We start from the raw sequence: 5093 nt of genomic DNA, 5'->3' as shown, positions 1-5093 counted from the left end.
ATGTGAGGGCTAATATTGATTGACAACTTGGCAAGCTACAGAATCACCATGAAAAAAAGCTTCCAGGCAGGCCTGTGAAGGGTTTTCTAGATTAATTGAGGTAGAAACACCCGTTCTAATTTGGGTGTTATAATTCCATAGGTTGGGGTCATAAGGAGAAGGAGCTGAGCACTCACATTCCTCACTCTGCTCTCTGACTGTGGATGCAATGTGATTCTGCATCTTCCAGTAACTATCTACTGCCAATAACTCCTCAGCTAGGGGTGGGGACTTGGAAGTCCCTCCTGCTTCCTTCCATTCATTCCCTGCCATGATGAACTGCCTCCCCTGAAACTGTAAGCTCAAATAAACCCTTGCTTCCTTCAGTTGCTTTTGTGAAGTTTGTCACAGAATGATAAGTAATACAAGAAAGGAAGAAACGTTAATGTATGAGAAAAAACTAGGGTAATAGGATACATGGGACATGAAAATAGAAGGTGGAATAGAATCAGTGACAGTGTCCATACAGAGCAGTGAGGGATGGGAACAAATCAGCACAAAGCCTATTATCGAATTGGGTGCACTTGCATTGGATGCATGAATGCTTATTGTAATAACCTCTTGGTGAATTTTTTCTTTAGTGACTATGTGGTGTCCTCTATCTTCTGATTAGTTTTGGTTTTAAATCAATTTTTCAAAATCAAATATTAGACTAGCTACTTTGACTTGTTTTTTAGTTCCATTTTCTTGGAATACCTTTTACACCCTTTTACTCTAAGATAATATCTGTCCTTGATGGTGAAGTATGTTTCTTGGAGGCAGCAGAAAGATGGATCTTATTTTCTGATCCAATCTGTTTGCCTGTGTCATTTTATTGAGGAATTGAGTTTATTAATATTGAGTTATTATTGAGCAGTGTTTATTAATACCTGTTATTTTGCTAGGGGATTTTTGTTGTTGTTTTGGACCTAATAACTATTCTGGAATTATTTCATATTTTCTCTTGGGTGTAATGGATTACATGAAGTTTTCCTTCTAGTGTCTTCTGTAGAGCTGGACTTGTGGACAAAAATTGCTTTAATTTGTTTTTAGCATGAGATGTTTTTCTTTCTATTTTGATAATAATTTATAGTTTTACTGGGTATAGTAGCCTGGACTGTCATTTGTGGTTCTTCAGAGATTGAAGAGCATGTGTCCAGGCCTTTGAGGCTTTCAAAGTCTCTATTGAGAAGGCAGATGTTAATCTAATAGCCATTGTTTTTATGTGTGAGCTGGTCTTTTTCCCTTGCAGCTTTTACTATCATTTACTTTTTCTGTGTATCAGTGTTTTGATTATTACGTGACCCATAGGGTTTCTTTTCTGGTTCTGTCTAGTTGGTGTTTTATATGCCTTTCTCCTCAGTAGGCATCTCTTTCTTTAGACTGGGGAAATTTTCTTCTACGATTTTGTGAAAAATATTTTCTATGTCTTTGATTTGGCATCATCTTCTTCCTCTATACCTAATATTCATAGGTTTGGCATTTTCATGGTACCCCAGATATACAAAATGTTTTGTGCCTGGATTATTTTGTAGTTATTATTAACATTTCTCTGACTGAGATATCCATTTGTCCTACCTTGTCTTTAAGACCTGAAAGTTTCTTTTCTACTTTATCCAATCTGTTGGTGAGGCTTTTTATCTGAACTTTTGGCTTATCTTTTTGAGTTTTCACCTAAAATTTTATTTCAGTTTGGTCTTTCTTTAGCATTTCTATTTTTTGTTAAATTCTATTTTCATGTCTTGAATAATTTTCATTATTTTATTCAACTGTTTTTATTTTCCTGGTCTTCACTGAGGCATTTATTTATGTCCTCTTTAATGTCTGAAGCCCTTCTTGTGCTTCAGTTAAATTGATCTGCTCATGGAATATTACAATACACATGTTGGCTTCTGGAAGGGTTTTGGTTTTGTCTTGTCTTGGTTGCTCATGTTTGTGTTTTTGTGATGGAATTGAGGCGTGTGCATTTATGAAATTTTTGGTTGAGACACCTGATCACACCTTTGGTTGTTGTTTGGGTCTTTGCTTATTTTTACTTCAATCTGTCAGGTTGTGGATCAACTTAGTAATGTTTGGTTCTCAGCCTGGGGCCACTGTGGTCCTGGAGCCCAGTGGTTAGCAGGCTGTCTTAAATTCTGGTTGAGCTCTGGGTTCAGATTCCAAGCAGTGGTGATGGGGGCTGAATGATTAGGGAACAGGAAAGTCTAATGACACATATGAATACAAATGTCATAACAAAATACCTCATGTTGTATGGTAACCTAAAAATTAATTTAAAAAAATCTGCCCACCTCCCCAGGCAAACCCTTATGACTATACTTTCCAGGACAATTCCAATGTTCATTACTAGAGAGTTTCTCTCTGACAATGTAGAGCAATGGAAAACATGAGGAAGTGCAGAGTTCTCTCCTGGACATGAAGTTGCCTCCTGGTGTTGCTTTGCGCAACTTCTGGGTTCCATCAATGGTTGTTCTCCTCTTCCTTTGGGAGACAACACAGTAGGAGTGGCTTTCTGTTTGAAAGAAAGAGAGAGAGAAACAGACAGTAAAAAAAAAAAAAAATGCTTCCATGAACTCACTTTACAAGTAGCACACATACAGACTAAAATTAAAGGGATGTGATACCCTACACAATGGAAATTAGAAGAGAATGGTAGTAGCTATAGCACAAAAGTTATTTTTCAATTAAAAATTGAAAAGATCATTATATAAGGATAAAGGGACCAATTATACAACAGTTGTAGATATACATGCGTCCAACGTCAAATATGGACTTCAATGTCTAAAGCAGTCATAAGCGATCTGTAGGGAGCACTGGACACGTGATGCCCCATGTCAGTTGCAGTAGCTCAGTTATGAGGGATATCTTGACAAACTAAAAGTCATCCATGACGAACCGAGCTGGTGAGTCTAAAAAATTGCAGAATTCAAAAAAGAAAAAGACATGATCCAAATAAAAGAAAATTAAAAGAGATAAAGGGGGATATTACAACAGGCACTAATGGAATTGAGAGAATCATGACATGCTCTAAAAATCTATATTCTACCAAACTGAAGAATCTAAAGGAAATTGATGGATTTCTAGCTATATGTAGCCTTCAAGAATTTAATCAATATGAGTGATAATTTAAATAGAGCAGATATAGGAGTTGTTATTAAAAATCTCCCAACTAATAAAATCACAGGGCCAAAATCATTCAATACAGAATCCTACCAGAGTGTCAAAGGAGAACTAATACCAATAAGCTCAAACGAAGTTTGTAAAATAGAAAAAGAACGAACATCTTCATATTCATTTTACAAAGTCAGTATTACCCTGACTTTATATACAGACCAATATTTTGATGGACATAGACACAAAAATTTTTAATAAAATACTTATAAGTTGAATTCTAGAATATTTCAAAAACATTTTCCATTTTTTTTTCTCAAAGGTTTCCCCTATAAAGCATGGAAACCAAATACAATGGATTGCAGATTATTGCCCTGAACTAGGAGGGGACATTGACAATATTGTACTGTTTACTGGCTTCATTTTAATAATTGTCCTTTGGTCACTTAAAATGTCTGTTTCAGAGGAATGTGAGACTAGGCTATGTATAAATTCTGAATCATGTTCACAGCAATGTGATATTCTAACATTTCTCAAAAGTAAATAAAACAAAGAAATTAAAACAGAAAGAGATTTTCCACTATTATCAAATTAACTTTATCCCAGAAATGAAGGATGGTTTAATACATGTAAATCAATAAACATAATCCAGCCCAAATAGACTAAAGGAAAGAAACTGCATGATCATCTCATTACATACAGAAAAAGTCTTCAACAATACCAACATCTATCCTAATACAGGTTCTGGAGAAAATAGGAATACAAAGGACATAATACAGGTAATATAAAGAAAACTCACAGCCAACATCATCTTAAATGGAGAAAATTTCAAAACATCTCCACTAAAGCCAGAAAGAAGAAAGGGCTGTCCACATTCCCCTCATGTTCAAGATCGTGCTTGAAGTCTAAGCTAGAGTAATAGATCAAGTGAAGACCATCAAGGGGATACAAAAATCAAATAAGGAAGTAAAAGTATATTCACTAGCAGATGATGTAATTATGTACATAAAAGATCCTAAAGACACTTCCAGAAATATTGTTTAGTTGACAAATAAATTCAGCAACAAATGTTTAAGGTATCACCTCTCCAAATTTCAGTAAAAACAGTATAATACTGCCACAAAAACAGACTTGTTAACCAATGGGCTAGAACTAAGGATTCTGTTACAAACTTGCATTTCTACAGTTAACAATACACATCAAAGAAAAAGACATCTTTAACAAATGGTGCCAGTGGAAACTGGTTAGCTATGTAGAAGAATGAAATTTGATCCTTATCTCACCCTGCACTAAACTCAACTCCAAACAGATCAAGGGCATTAACAGAAGGTCTAATAGCCTGATATGAAACAGGAGAAAGAAAATTCTCTTGAATTCATTGGCACAGAAAAGGACTTTCTGACAGGATCCTGATAGTGTACATATTAACACCAACAATTAACAAATGGGACCTTAGGAATCTAAAATGTTTCAGTACTGCAAAGATCATTATCAAGTAAAGAACATCACTCAAGTGAAGAGGCAGCCTACAGAATGGGAAAAAAAAACTTTGCCAATAATACATCTGACAAAGGGTTAGTATTTAGAATATATAAATAATTATAAAAAAGTAAACATCAAGAAAACAAACAAAAACCAGTTTAAGATGGGATATGGAACTAAATGGAGAGTTCTCAAAACATGAAATACAAACAGCTGAGAAAATTTTTAAAAATTTAAAAAAATGTTCAACATTTTTAGCTGTCAATGGAATTCAAATTAAAACTACTTTGAGATTTCAACTTATCCCAGTAATAATAGCTAAGATAAAAATAATGACAAATGCTGATGTAGATGTGGGGGAAAGAGGTTGCTTATCCACTGCTGGTGGGAGTAAAACCTGGCACAGCCACTAGGAACATCACTGTGGATGTTTCTCACAAAGCTGAAAATATGTCTATGACTTGATCAAGTTATTTCATGCT

At 34.9% G+C, this 5093-nt stretch overlaps 1 pseudogene; it reads left to right on the top strand.

The window, feature by feature from the left end:
- Positions 1 to 2327: 2327 nt before the first annotated feature.
- Positions 2328 to 2525, top strand: LOC118579075 (annotated as a pseudogene).
- The last annotated feature ends 2568 nt before the right edge of the window (positions 2526 to 5093 follow it).

Source organism: Onychomys torridus, chromosome 2 (genome assembly GCF_903995425.1).
Source record: "Onychomys torridus chromosome 2, mOncTor1.1, whole genome shotgun sequence".
Lineage (NCBI taxonomy): Eukaryota > Metazoa > Chordata > Mammalia > Rodentia > Cricetidae > Onychomys > Onychomys torridus.
This window is presented reverse-complemented; position numbering and strand designations above follow the sequence as displayed.